Source organism: Arvicola amphibius, chromosome 3 (genome assembly GCF_903992535.2).
Source record: "Arvicola amphibius chromosome 3, mArvAmp1.2, whole genome shotgun sequence".
Lineage (NCBI taxonomy): Eukaryota > Metazoa > Chordata > Mammalia > Rodentia > Cricetidae > Arvicola > Arvicola amphibius.
In genome coordinates this window covers 74,122,372-74,137,586 of record NC_052049.1, presented here as the reverse complement: position 1 = coordinate 74,137,586, position 15,215 = coordinate 74,122,372, and the positions used below count along the sequence as shown (strand labels likewise).

General features: G+C 42.5%; 1 protein-coding gene across 3 annotated transcripts in view; it reads right to left on the bottom strand.

Moving 5' to 3' along the window:
- The window catches only part of Kbtbd3 (kelch repeat and BTB domain containing 3), a 38,220-nt gene extending 23,033 nt beyond the window's left edge, over positions 1-15,187 (bottom strand). Inside the window, exons 1-2 of one of the 3 annotated variants that reach the window (XM_038323491.1) lie at positions 15,067-15,117; positions 1,573-1,625 (exon numbers count right to left, since the gene is read on the bottom strand). The gene's annotated coding sequence lies outside the window, so the exon portion shown is untranslated. Of the gene's footprint in view, positions 1-1,572; positions 1,626-3,554; positions 3,873-15,066 lie in introns of those variants that run through there. The other 2 variants (XM_038323492.1, XM_038323490.1) reach the window with 2 other exon arrangements.
- Between the last annotated feature and the right edge of the window lie 28 nt (positions 15,188-15,215).

The following is a 15,215-nucleotide window of genomic DNA, read 5'->3' as shown; positions in this document are numbered from 1 at the left end:
TACTTTTAAGTCTCTTACAAAAATACAGTATAAAATATATTAAGCTGTTCTCTACTATTGTCAGTTCTGCTGTTAACTTTCTATTGCAAGCAGTTTTTTATTCCTGTGTTTTATAAGTGTAAATCCTACCTGTTAAGAGCCAGTACACTCAAGCACAAACCCAGCTCTCTAGGCAGATTCTATACTATATTTACAACTCATCTATATCCGTTAAGTAGCTCTTAACTGCTCAAAGATCTGGGGAATATGGCATTTAAATATTTAATTATTAAAAGACTTTTCACAGCAAAAAGAGACAGGCTGGCTCCTAGCATCAGCACTCTATTTCCTCCAAAGAAGATAGAAGACAAATGGGCACAAAATAACATCCATCCGCAATACACTTCAACTTCCAAGCACTGACCACTGGGAAAAACTGCCTTTCATCTAAACTGAAGATCTCTAGCCAGTGGACAGAGTCACTGGAATCAACAGCCTAGCTGCTCAGGTCAAGGTAGGCTTGTCTTCCTACATATTTATTAACCCACAGGATCTTCTGGAGCCTGGGAGACCCTGCACTAAACAGCAAAAGAAAAATACAACCCTCAATGACCATGGAGGACCCTAAGGAGTAGCTCTAGGTGCCAACCAAGTAAGTTCTCTGTTGTTTTTTAAATCAATAACTCAAATAAAATTTTATCCTTCTCAAAGAACTCTGATGCAGTTTGACAGCTAAAACTTATGTTTTCACAAACCCAAAAAATTCTTGTGAGTTCCACGGGCCAAATTGAAGGATCTACCTTAAACAGGTCAGATATACCCCTCTCAATTCCCTGGTTCTAATTTTTTTCCCTAAACGTAACTTTGTCCTCTGTTCTGCCAATACCTTAAATAGGTGTAAGAGAAACCAGAGATTTCTATACCACAAACACCGGACAGGAGCAAAGAAACCAGCTACGCCAGGATATGACCAGTCCCCAGCTTTCTCAGGTTCCCCCACCCCAAGATGATGCCCACAAATAAGCAGGAAGCAGTCTTGAGAATCCGCCATCCCAATTCCTTTAACCTATTGTGCCTAACCTCCTGCCTTTTTATTATAAAAAGAGGTGGCAATGTAATAGTTTGTCCTGTCCCTTTAAGAGACAAGCCCTGCCCACTTCCTCCCCTGTCCATCAAGGCAAGTGGATCTTCCTTCTGCTTTCAGACTGAGATGCTTCCTTTCCGTTTCTCTCCCAAAGAAGTAGCTTCTCTTCTCCTCTCCCACCTCTTGTTTCTCTTCCTCTCTCTCTGCTCTTCTCCCTTCTCCCTCTCCCCTTTTTCCAACCCTTCCACAACCCACTAAATAAATACCCACTGTCTCTGCATAGTGTGTCTATCCGTTTCTGTCTCTCAAATACTGCAGCTCTTTGTGGGACTGGCTGAACCCCTGTGGTTTCCTACCTGCCACTGCCCTAAACTACCTGCAGTGGCCTGCTGCCCCACCCCTGGAACAGAACCATTTTATTTTTACCATCATAATAACACCATAGTTGATAGTTAAAAAGCTATACATAGGTAATCTTAAAAGAAACCTGTGGCTTGCTGTCATCTTACCTGTTCTCCCCTCATTTGGGTGGAGGCAGCCATGTGTCTGATAGTCATATTTTCTAGGGTTGGAAAAGATGATTTTTGTCATGTCACTCATACCCAGCTTGATTAAAAGTGCCCACATGACATAAGCCAACCAAGAAAAGAAAACTCCATCTAGCTTTGTGGCCTAAACCAGATGATGCCACTATTTTCAATCACACTAACAAGCCTCAGCCCACAGACTCTCATCTTCCTCTCCAGCCTCTCTAGTATCCCTTTCTCCCTCCTCAGCAACAGGCTTCCCACCCAGTCAGGACTGAGGATGTTTCCAACCAGCAACCCTGAATGGAATTACAGTATACAAATGGGGCATCCTTGCTTAAGATTAATTTGCAACTAGCATCCTGGCTGGTCTTCACAAGGCTACCCTTAAAGTGGTAAATCATGTAAAAATTCAAGAGGACAAACATGAAATCCCATCTCAATTCCTACACTGCCTTACAAAGGTCCTCATAATATACCAATCTGGATCCTGAGACCTTAGATGGAAAGCAACCCCTTATGATGTACTTCTCCCCAGAATTTTCCTACTATTAGGGCCTAATTTATACATCTATAGAAATTACCCATGACTCCATATGCAGAAGTCTTAGCAATGGCTTTTAAGGTGTACTATGGGAGAGATAAAAGAGCCTGAAAGCAAAAATACCTGATTCTGGCTAAAGCCTTTCAAGTGGCCATAACAACCACATAGGCTCCCTGACCTCCCAAACCCTGTGAACCTCAGGGTTCCTGTTTCAAAGGCAGTTAGGAAGGTCACAGAACAAAAACCTGTCTGAACCCATGCAAATCACTTAAACCATCTTTAAGGTGCATCAAGAAGGGTGCACAGGGTATTTACTGATTTCATGTCCCTTGAGGCATGGGAGCATCAAGCCCAGGTGGCCCTTCAGATGACCTTCTAGATCTGGCAATGGACAACTGAGAGGCCTGTGCTCCCTTGGTCTGACCACTGCCATCTCTGACTGGAAGCCTTGGCTAGATATAGTATCAGGGTGACTTAGCTCTCTCCTAGACACTGGGACCACCTACTTAGTGGAGTTTTAGGAATCCACCTCTCTTTCTTATTCCTCTATTACTAGAGTATGGGAACAGTCTCACAAAACCAAACCAAATATCACCAAGGCTCCATACCCACTCTCTCTGCACAGTCTCAGGGGACTTAAGCCTCTTATTTTTGACCTCTAAGAAAGAATCTTCTGTAACCCATTTCTTCCTCCTTTTATACCTCCATATTCTTGGGGCATGCAGGAATGGAGGGATGATGGCAATGGAACCTAGCACTTGTTTCAGGATCTCTGACTAATCAACTCCACAGTTGTTCCCCTTTACCCCACAGTAGTAACCCCTATACTCTCCTCTCTACCATCCCCTCAGATACCTCCCACTTTTCTATCCTAGTCCTCAAAGACCTCTTTTCCATACCTCTTGTTCCCCAGTCACTAATACCTTTCCCTTTACTTGAACTGATTCAGACACTCATCTTTCCATTCGAGTTCCTGGACAGCCCTACCCTAGGGTTCTGGAATATTCCACATATATTTGACCAGGCTCTTGCCTCTTGACTTATTCTTTCCCGGCTCTGTTCTGGAAATCACAGATTCTCGATGCCCCCCTGCACAGAATTCTCTCTTGCCCTCCAGCTCCCACTTGGAGTTTATAGATACTCCCTCCAACAGAGTTTGTTTTGGGACCCTTCCTCTCTTCCTCCACAGACTTGGGTTTATTAAAATCTCACTTTGATACTACGAACTTCTTGGTTTTAGAAAATTTGGTGGCCTAAATTTGCATGTTCAATTTTCAGTGGTGGCAACTTTTACCACTGCACTAACAAATGATCTGAAAAATTTTTTATTGCTAAAATTGTTCTCTTCTTTCTCTTCCTAACTATACCTATCTGGGGTAGCTCTTACATATAGATGTTTATCATTCAATAGACCCTGTACCTTTAATCAAGAGCTTGTCCTAATAGGGTCAGGAAATAATAATCAGGCTATCAAAGGCTGATTCAATTCCATATAGCTTCTTTGTTTATCTCTCCTTCGCGGGGATGTACCCCCATGCTTACTTTTCTATTACTGTGTGATAATTCCTGTCCTGAAAATAAAAATTAAAAAAACACATCAAACAGGGTTTATGATCAGATGTAAAAAACAATACTTGCTTAATAAAATATTAAAGCTGTACCTCCATGTATTCATACAGGAATGTACTTCATACTGTAGCCAAACTTTGTAATATGAGTCAACTAGGTGGTAGTAGTTTTAAAAAGACATGAAGGAGGTCATGGAGAGAAACTGAGACTTGGCACCGTGTGGCAGGACTGAAGTTCCTAAAGAGAGACCAAGTGAAGCTACTGGTGAAAATGCACTCCATTTGCAATGAGGGTTGAAGACAGTGTTATGGATGTCTAAGAATACAAAAGCTTCAGTAAGTTCCGAGGGTCTAAGAAAGTGTATAAAGGTCTGAGGATACAAAAGTTTAAGTTCTGAAGGTATAGGAAAGTATTTTAAGGCATGTAAATGAAGGTTCTGAAGGCACAGAAAGTGACTTACGGTAACAAAAAAAGTTGCAGATTTCTCCCCCCCCCTTCGCCCATGCTACTGTTATATTAATATTTCAAAGGTTTAGGAAACCTATACTTAATTGTTCAAGCAGACCACTCATATGGTGGGGTACTGAGACTATTCACAAGCATTTTGCCAAAAGGAAATACTTGTCCCTATTGCAACTTAAATTGATGTCTAAAACACCTGTCCCCTGTGCTTGCCCTCTCTATCTCCACACTGGAGATTATTGTAGATGTTGGCCAGAGACTTATGAAGGATGTCCTTATAGGTCCTGTAAGAGATGTGATGCATAAAAGTGTTCTACCATTTATGCAAAAGAACCAATCTTTTATATTCTAATTAATGTTATTTATGACACCCCAGATGGGATATAGGAGTCTTGGTAGACTTTACTACAGCATTTATCACAGTCATCCATTAAGTAAAATCAAAATATAGATGGTACACATCCCATTCTCTCAACCCCTAAGTACAGACAGGAAGAAGAAGTGGTCCAAAGGTTCTCAGAGGCCCTTACATCCCTAATAACATCCCTCTACGATGACACTAATCACACTTCCCTCTCATTTCAAACCTTAACCTCTACTTATCAGCTATTGAATAATGCTCTGCCTGACTGTTTTGGAGAATACTGGTTGTGTCCCTCCTGGGTCACACTTATAACCATCTTTTGTGGCCTTAGACTCTCTCACCAATTCTTAACTGCTCTAAACCAAATAAATATCACTACCACCCTTTATCCCCCATCTCTCTCCTTAGTATCACAGACTGCTTTAACTCTTTAGAAACATGGTTTGTGGGCACACTGGACTCGACAAACTGCAATAATTCCTTAATTGTTAGTACTATCACCCAGCCCCTATGCCCAAACATTTACAGTGCCTCAGTTCTCTGTAGCACCCACATTTATCACTGCCTGACTGCTGGGTGGTCTGGGACTTGTGCCTTGAAGCTCCTGTTTTGAAACTAGAGGTCGTACCTTCTAGTACAATTAATAAAAACCTAGGGACAGAAATTAGGGCTCAATCTGAAGGTCACAAAAACAAAACAGCCATCCACTGTCTCTTGCCTCTACCTCAGTCCAAAATGGTGATGCTGCCTCCAGGAATCTCAGGATAAGACTGACTGTGAGAGCTGTCTTCTCCTGTCTTATATTCCTCTCTAGGGCTGGGATTAAAGGTGTGCCTCACTACCACCTGGCTGCTGTGTCAAACTAGTGTGGCTACTGGGATTAAAGGTATATGTCACCACTACCTGGTCTGTAAGGGTGATCAGTGTGACTGTTTTACTTTTTGAATTTCAGGCAAGCTTTATTTATTAAAAAAACAAATGAAATGTCACTACAGTACATGGTGAAGAACTTGCCAATTCCCATCACAGGGTTTATAGCTGCATGGGATGAAAATAAGCAGTTAAGGTCCTACCCTTTTTGCAGTTTTGAGTACAACCACTAGTGTCACCAACGGAGCAGCAGGACTGACTACTTCCTTAGCTATTTACCATACATTTTCCTCTCAGTTCATCCAGGATCTCCAATGGGTAACTCTGATCATCTTTATGCTCCAGGGTCAAATAGACTCGCTTGCCGCCATAAGTGCTACAACGTCAGCAAGGATGAGATTTACCAACAGCACTGAGAGGTTGTCCTTGTCTCTTCCTTAGGAGGAATGTTGTTTCTGTGTCAACCAATCAGGTATAGGAAGAGACAAGCGCTGACAACTCCAGATAGGTCTCCAAAATGTAAGAAACAGTTCGATGACTCTGGCCAGTGGATCACTGATGAGTATAATATGGTCTTGGATACTACCCTTCATAACCCCCTTTCTCCTCCTCCTTTTTTTTTTTTTTTTTTTTTTGTTTTTCGAGACAGGGTTTCTCTGTGGCTTTGGAGCCTGTCCTGGAACTAGCTCTTGTAGACCAGGCTGGTCTCGAACTCACAGAGATCCGCCTGCCTCTGCCTCCCGAGTGCTGGGATTAAAGGTGTGCGCCACCATCGCCCGGCCTTCTCCTCCTTTTCTTAATCATACTAGTTGAACCCTACCTTACAAAGTTCTTGTCTAGATTTCTTCAATAACAGATTCAAATGATTTCTAACGAGACTTTTAATCAGTCGCCATTACAGGATTATAGGTCCCTAGCTACAGAGTGAGAGGTCGATGACTCCCAATTATACTCTGATGGCTAAGATCAAGTTTGCCCAAAGGACTTCAATATCCCATTCAACAGGAAGTAGTACAATGATAACATCACCCCTCTTTCCCGTAACCTGATTGTTTATAAATAATAAAAAAAAAAAAAGATGGGGAGGGGGGTAAGCCACTTGAGGAACGGGAGTGGCCAGGCCACTCACCTAGGACCTCCAACTGTCAGGTTCCACCCACAGAAAACTCCAATTGTCCTAACAGTTGCACTGAGGCCCCACCCTACAGAGTAAAAAGCCCAAGTTCTAGAAGTGAAATCCCACCAATGCCACCAATGCCCACCTTGGAAAGCTTCATCCTGAAAAGGTCCCATCGCCCCCAAATACCCTTCCTCAAAGAAAGTCTATATAAGTCTTGCCTTCCTTTCAGTTCTCTGCTTTTTATTTTTGTCCTAGCAGAGGCAACCACACTCCTGGGATTTTCCCTCTCAATAAATCTCTTCTGTGAGGTTTGTTATGTACTATGACTTTGTGGTATTCCTTAACTCCTGACTGCCAGGATAACTAACCTTCCATCTGAGCTGTAACACCTATATTCCTCACCCTTATAACCTGACTGTTCTCACTATTCTGGGCTCTGTCTATTCTCTGTCTCTGTCTAGTATCCCCTTTTCACTAGCCATGTCCAGTCCAACCCCTTCCCCTCTCTACTTTAAACTTTGGAAATGCCTTTGTATATTTTCTCTCTTACGCACAATAAGAAACAAACAAAAACACACAAACGAAACAAAACAGACAAAAAAAAATCACTTTCACGTTGAGCACACTGCAGAGTGCTTACGTCAGCAGTTTCTTTACTGCACCCCTCTTCCATATATCTGGTGTCAAACACTCATACATATCCCCAATTTTCTGCAACAGATCCACTTGAGGGGGTGCAGTAAAAAAATGACCAACTTTACCACTCTACAATATGGTTTAGGTTTTTACTGTAATTAAGAGAGAGAACAGCCAGAGGCATCTGAAAGAACTCACTATATATAGCAGGCTGAGCTTTAATTGGGAATCCTGTATATTAACCTCCTATATACAAGGATCACAGGAATGATCTACTCAATGTTGCCTCTTAAAGTCAGATTCCAAATTCATACAGTTTGTGCTATTAGTTTATCATTAACTACTATGAAGAAGAACATATATGCTAAGTGGTTATGGAAGTAACTTTCAAACAGACTATACTGAAATTACAATAATCATTTTTAAAATTTAAAAGCTAAAGAATTAGGCTTAACAACACATTCTTGTTATAAAGTAGTAACGTAAAAGCATGCACGTGCTACCTGAAATAAGTAAATTAAATTAAGGCTAGGCTGGGTTTAACTTCATCTGAGCTTTGTTTCACTACAGCCTCCAGTCATTGGGATCTAAATATTTGGAGTTTATCATAGAAGTTAATTAACAAAAGTACTGTATTAGTCAGGGTTCTTTAGAGTCACAGAACTTAGGGAATTAATATCTCTCTAATATATGAACTTAGGGAATGAATCTCTCTCTCTAATATATGTAATGTGTACATATATGATATATTATCTATGTAATATATACATTATATGTATGTTATATTATGTATGTAATATATACATGATGTGTGACATATTACATTTGCAATATATACATAAAGTATATGTCATAACTGTGATTTATTGGAATGACTTACAGGCTGCAGTCCAGCTAATCCAACAATGGCTAGCTGTGAATGGGAAGTCCAAATGTTAGAATTCAGGCATTACGCAGGCCTGGCCTGTCATCTGACAGGATGTCCCCAGGCTGTATTCTGGCCAGCCCAGGGTCCTGTCTTGTGCTCAGGTGCAAAGATCCCTTTAGGAATCAAGCTCTGCCTATTCCTGATCTTTTTCACTTCCAGGTCATTCTTCTGAAGATGCAGATCTCTCTGCTTCTCACCTCCTCCCTCCTTGTCTCTCCCATTTTCTCTTCCCTTCCCTTTCCCTTTATTTCCAATAAACCCCACACTTAGGCTCTCTCTGCATTGTGTATTCTATCACCTGCCACGGTCCTCACTCATCCCATTTTACAGTATCAAGAAAGCTCAGTCCCACAAGTTGAGGTGTCAGTTGGTCTTCTGTATATCCTGTAATCGCCAAGAACTAGTCTCCGATGCCAGTGAAGGAATGGATGTGCTAGTAAGGTGAGGGCAAGTGGGCAAAGAGCAAAGGCTTCCTTCTTCTATGTCTTTATATAAGCATCCAGAAGCAGGTATGAAGTATATTAAAGGGCTGTCTTCCCACCTTAAGACTAGGATTAAAGGTGTCCATCTTTCTGACTTAATATCTAGATCAAAGGTGCATGTCTTCCTACCTCAAACATCCCGACAAGAAGTTGATTCACTCACTTTAAACCAAGCAGAAAATGTCTCACAGGTTGCCTTCCATTTCTGGGTTGTAGCTCAATCCAGATGTACTTAAGTTGACAACCAAGAACAACCATCACAAGTACTGAGTAGGAACTAGAGCTGTTTTGGAGAATATGGCAGACATACAACGATACTTCCTTCATTTCCTTCCTTATTTCCTTCCTTATTTCCTTCCTTATTTCCTTCCTTCCTTCCTTCCTTCCTTCCTTCCTTCCTTCCTTCCTTCCATCTTCCACTGAGGACATGCTTCCACTTGCTTTGCATGTCTTGTATCCTTTTTTAACTCCTCTAGCTACTTATATAAAGCAAATACTATTATTAGCCTTACTTTATAGATGGGGAAATGAAGTTTTGCTAATCAAGTACTAATGCAAGTCACATACAGTGAGTAAGTGGAAAGCCGGAATGTAAACCCAGATAGTAAGACTCTGGAGCCCTTGCTGTCATTAACTACACACTACAGCCTTTTTGTGGACGTGCTTGTTGAGACCTAAATGAAAAAAAGTTAAATCACTGGTGGGAGAAAGTATATAAAGCCCTCAAGTGAAAAGCGAGTTTTAGAAAATTATAGGTGGCCAGTACAATTCACAGGAGACAGAGATAGCAGAAAGCAGGTAAAGTAGCTGTGATTCTAAAATCAAGAACCACTGACTTATGACATGGCAGTGTTTTGGTGCTATTGTCATTCTTAGAGTATTTCTAGCTCATAAGTGACAGATAAGTTGAAGGAAGATTATTTGTTAGTATATTTACAGAGTAGCTATTCTTATGGAAGGCATTTTAAAAATGCATGCCAACAAACAGCTAGACATTTAATACTAAGCTGTATCTCTAGCCCAGGGACATGATAAAAAGCAACACTATCCACGACTCTAAAGTGATTGCTAGAATGGTAATCAGACCTCTAGCTCTCCGGCACACACACAATTTTTCCTTCTCTGCTACACACTGTGGTGAGTTTCTGCAGAGTTACATAGCTGGTTTGATTCCGAAGTATTAGTATTAGCCTTGATCTGTCTTTTGTGATGGCTACCTTTTGTTTGAAGTATGTAAATCTTATCTGAGAGTTTCCAAAGGGATTAAAGCCTATGCAAAATCTGGTTACAGGAGAACTCAGCAATCTGAGACTGTCCTGTGATTTTTGGGAATTTGCATTGGCACTGTCTCTTTGGGGAGCATAGATAAGAGGTTTTAGTATATAGAAATTGACTTGCTTAAGGTGTGAATTGTATAATAATACAAAAAGCCCTTTGCAAAGCAGCAGGGGTAAGTTTGCCAGAGACCACTTGCAGCTGGGAAGGTTAAAAATTCATTCCAGAGAGCCTCTGTGTCTTCTTTATTTCACTGACCTTGTGAACCCATACCCAATAAAAGACACTTTTCATAGCATGCATATTCCAGAACTCTCATCTTTAAAATCACATCAAACAAAATAAGAATAGTCCATCCCTTGACTTCTTATACTCCTGTAGGCAGCACTGTATTTTTATACTCCTTATCCAGAAAAACAAGTTAGACAATACTCTAGTTCCATCCTTTCCAGTCCTGATGAACCTAGTCATGTTCCTCTTTAGCCCTGCTCAAGCTGCCCACACTATCATTAAAAACAAATGCAGTTATCCTGGGTTTCTTGTTTTTCCATATAAAGTTGATTATTGTCCTCTCAATCTCTGTGAAGAATTTTAATGGGACCTTGATTGGGATTGCATTGAATCTATAGATTGCTTTTGGTAGAATTGCCATTTTTACTATGTTGATCCTCCCAATCCACGAGCAGGGGAGATCCTTCCATTTTCTGGTATCCTCTTCAATTTCTTTCTTCAAAGACTTAAAGTTCTTGTCAAATAAATCCTTCACTTCCTTGGTTAGCGATACTCCCAGATATCTTATGTTATTTGTGGCTATTGTGAAAGGTGATACTTCTCTGATTTCCCTCTCTGCTTCCTTATCCTTTGTGTATAGGAGGGCGACTGATTTTTTGGAGTTGATCTTGTATCCTGCCACGTTACTGAAGGAGTTTATCAGCTGTAGGAGTTCTTTGGTGGAGTTTTTGGGGTCGCTTATGTATACTATCATATCATCTGCAAATAATGAAAGTTTAACTTCTTCCTTTCCAAATTGAATCCCCTTGATTCCCTTATGTTGTCTTATTGCTATTGCTAGAACTTCAAGCACTATATTGAAGAGATAAGGAGAGAGTGGACAGCCTTGTCGTGTTCCTGAATTTAGTGGGATAGCCTTGAGTTTCTCTCCGTTTAATTTGATGTTAGCTGTCGGCTTGCTGTAAATAGCTTTTATTATATTTAGGAATGACCCTTGTATCCCTAATCTCTCCATGACCTTTATCATAAAAGGGTGCTGAATTTTGTCAAATGCTTTTTCAGCATCTAATGAGATGACCATATGGTTTTTTTCCTTCAGTTTGTAAAAAAATCTTATACAATAAAGGTACTTCTGGAGGCATTACCATCCCTGACTTCAAACTCTATTACAAAGCTACAGTATTGAAAACGGCTTGGTATTGGCATAATAACAGAGAAGTTGACCAATGGAATCGTATAGAAGACCCGGATCTTAAACCACAAACCTATGAACACCTGATTTTTGATAAAGGAGCCAAAAGTACACAATGGAAGAAAGAGGGCATCTTCAACAAATGGTGCTGGCATAACTGGATGTCAACCTGTAGAAGAATGAAAGTAGATCCATATCTATCACCATGCACAAAACTCAAGTCCAAATGGATTAAAGACCTCAATATTAATTTGAACACATTGAGCCTGATAGAGGAGAAAGTGGGAAGTACTCTACAACAAATGGGCACAGGGAACCGTTTCCTATGCATAACCCCAGCTGCACAGACTTTAAGGGCAACATTGAATAAATGGGACCTCCTGAAGTTGAGCAGCTTCTGTAAAGCAAAGGACATTGTCACTAAGACACAAAGGCAGCCTACTGACTGGGAAAAGATCTTCACCAACCCTGCAACTGACAAAGGTCTGATCTCTAAAATATATAAGGAACTCAAGAGACTAGACGGTAAAATGCCAATTAACCCAATTAAAAAATGGGGCGCTGAACTGAACAGAGAATTCTCAACAGAAGAAGTTCGAATGGCCAAAAGACACTTAAGGTCATGCTCAACCTCCCTAGCTATCAGGGAAATGCAAATCAAAACAACTTTGAGATATCATCTTACACCTGTCAGATTGGCTAAAATCCAAAACACCAATAATAACCTTTGCTGGAGAGGTTGTGGGGTAAGGGGCACACTCATCCATTGCTGGTGGGAATGCAAACTTGTGCAACCACTTTGGAAAGCAGTGTGGCGGTTTCTCAGGAAATTCGGGATCAACCTACCCCAGGACCCAGCAATTCCACTATTGGGAATCTACCCAAGAGATGCCCAATCATACAATAAAAGCATATGCTCATCTATGTTCATAGCAGCATTATTTGTAATAGCCAGATACTGGAGACAGCCTAGATGCCCTTCAGTGGAAGAATGGATGAAGAAACTGTGGAATATATACATGCTAGAATACTACTCAGCGGTAAAAAACAATGACATCTTGAATTTTGCAGGCAAATGGATGGAAATAGAAAACACTATTCTGAGTGAGGTAACCCAGACCCATAAAGATGAACATGGGATGTACTCACTCATATTCGGTTTCTAGCCATGATTAAAGGACATCGAGCCTATAAGTTTGGGATCCTTGAGAAGATAATAAGAAGGTGAACTCCCAAAAAAGATATAGTAATCCTCCTGGATATTGGAAGTAGACATGATCGCCAGGCAAAATTGGGAACTTGAGGGTTGGGCAAGACTGGGCCAAGGGAAGATGGGGAGAGAAAAGTGTGAAGGGGAGAGCGGGGGGAGCTCGGAGGAATGGGGTGCTTGGGATATAGGAAGGGTGGATATGAGAGCAGGGAAGCATATATCTTAATTTAAGGAGCTACCTGAGGGTTGTCAAGAGACTTGACCCTAGAGGGGTTCCCAGGTTTCCAGGGAGACGCCCCCAGTTAGTTCCTTGGGCAGCTGAGGAGAGGGAGCCTGAAAAGGCCAGTTCCTATAGCCATACTGATGAATTTCTTGCATATCACCATAGAACCTCCACCTGACGACAGATGAAGAAAATGACAGAGCCCCACCTTGGAGCACCGGACTGAGCTCCCAAGGTCCTGATGAGGAGCAGAAGGAGAGAGAACATGAGAAAGAAAGTCAGGACCGTGAGGGAACCTCCAGCTGGCGACAGATGGGGAAGGTGACTGAGCCCCACATTGGAGCACTGGACTGAGCTCCCAAGGTCCCGATGAGGAGCAGAAGGAGCGAGAACATGAGGGAGAAAGTCAGGAACGAGAGGGGTGCGTTCACTCATGGAAACGGTGGGACAGAACTAATGGGAGATCACCAACTCCAGTTGGAATGGGACTGACGGATCATGCGACCAAACCCGTCTCTCTGAGTGTGGCCAACAGCGGGGGCTGACTGAGAAGCAAAGGACAATGGCTCTGGGCTCTGATTGTTCTTCATGGACGGGCTCTGTGGGAGCCTTCTGAGCTTGGTCGATCACCTTCCTGGGCCTGGGGGGAGTTGGGAGGACCTTGGTCTTAGCATAGAGTGGGGAACCCTGATGGCTCCTTGGCCTTGAGAGGGAGGGAGGGGAGGTATGTGTGGAGGGGAGGGGAGGGAAGGGGGAGAAGGAGGGGAGAGAAGGGGGAGAAGGAGGGGAGGGAGGGGGGAAGAGGAGGGAAGGAGATGGAAATTTTTAAATATAAAAAAAATAAACCATGAGAAAAAAAAAAAAACAAATGCAGTGATACACTGCAATACAATGCTTAATTACATAAGACGCAAAGCAGAAACCTGAATTATATTTGCTGTCATGGGCTTTAGTACTTGCTTACTTTATGTATTCATCCTCACATTGCTTACTGTAGCTTTTTCTGTGTGCTGCAAATACCGTGTGGCATTGTGAACTCTCTGCAATCTTCAATTCTTAAATAGCATCCCATTCATGCTTTTAATAGGCAAGATGCTGTATCAAGATAGTACTGTCTGTAAGTACATACTCCAAAAAAACCCAAGTCGAGGAGCATGTTGTATCACAAAAATGTTAATGGGAACAAGTAAGGATCAGACTAAAGCCATCTTAAAGAGTACATAACTAATAGGCAGTGGTTGTGTAGATTAGAGTACTTCTGGCCTTTCCAGATCCTTCCTGGCAGTCTTAAGGGGGATGTTAGGAATATTTCTTAAAATGAGTCTCTCTGCAAATGCAAATAATTCCAATCAGACCAAATTAGACTGTGGGCTTTCTTGACCCTCCCTGAGGAGAGGTCACCATTTGGCAGGCTTTCTTGGAGGTGGAGTTTGGACTAAGGCCACTCCCAGGGGAGGGGGCTTCAAATGGATTTTCCAGTCCAGTATTCCAAAGACGGATTCCAGGGCCAGGATGAGGCCCCCATTATAATATTACAAATGTTTGGTCAAAAACATCACCCAGTTCCCTAACACCCCTTTATACAAAGAGTCTGGAATATTATAGCCCACCAAATGGTAACCCCTCTCCAGGGAAGGTCAAGACCACTCCCACAGGCTACTTAAACTGCCCCCCAGAGAATGAACATGTGGTCTCCTGGTTTCACGTGGTCACCTGTTTCCTCTCTCCCCCTCTCCATGCTTTCCCCGGGCCACCCAAAAACAATGCATTAAACATGGGCATTCGGTCTAATTTGATACGGTTGGAATTATTTGCGTCTGCGAAGAGGCTCGTCTTAAGAAATAGTCCTAACAGGGGATAAGCTGAATCAGCATGGCACCTATCTACCATCAAATGCAGCGTCCATATTCATCTCCAGAGATCAACTTTTCCTTGGACTCTAACTCCGGGAAGTCTCTGCTCAAATGTACGTTCAAAGAAGAGCCGCCAACATCTATTTACAATAGTAACCAAGGAAACAGGAAAGCACCCCTGTGACTTTGTATCAATCTAAGAACAGCATGGAGACTTAAGGTGCACCGAGCCGTGACTTGAACTCTTGCGGGACTCGTTTGAACGTAGAAAGGCCTGCACCCAGGCGGCTCTCGGAGGGCTTAGGGTAACAAGGAGGTACAGGGAGGATCGTTCATGGAGGAAAAGGGTCACCTCCGAGGCGCGGCCATGCACAACTCGCGGGGCAGCAGGTTCCTCACTGTGAACCCTCCCTTTTCTGAGAGCCCACGGGCTGCACTGAGGCCGGGAGTCGCACACCCCTTGTCCAGGCCAGAAGACTCCACTGCCCTCTTTCTCAGACCCCCGCAGCTCACTCACCTGCAACCGCAGTGCGTGAAGTCTCCACCCAGGGCCAGGCTGTAGAGCTCCGGCTGTGGTTGGCTCGTGCGACTGTCCCGTTAGCTCTTCCTCCACTGTGAGTGGCCTAACGGTTCTGGGAGGCTTTGGTCCCGCCCTCTCCGAGGCTC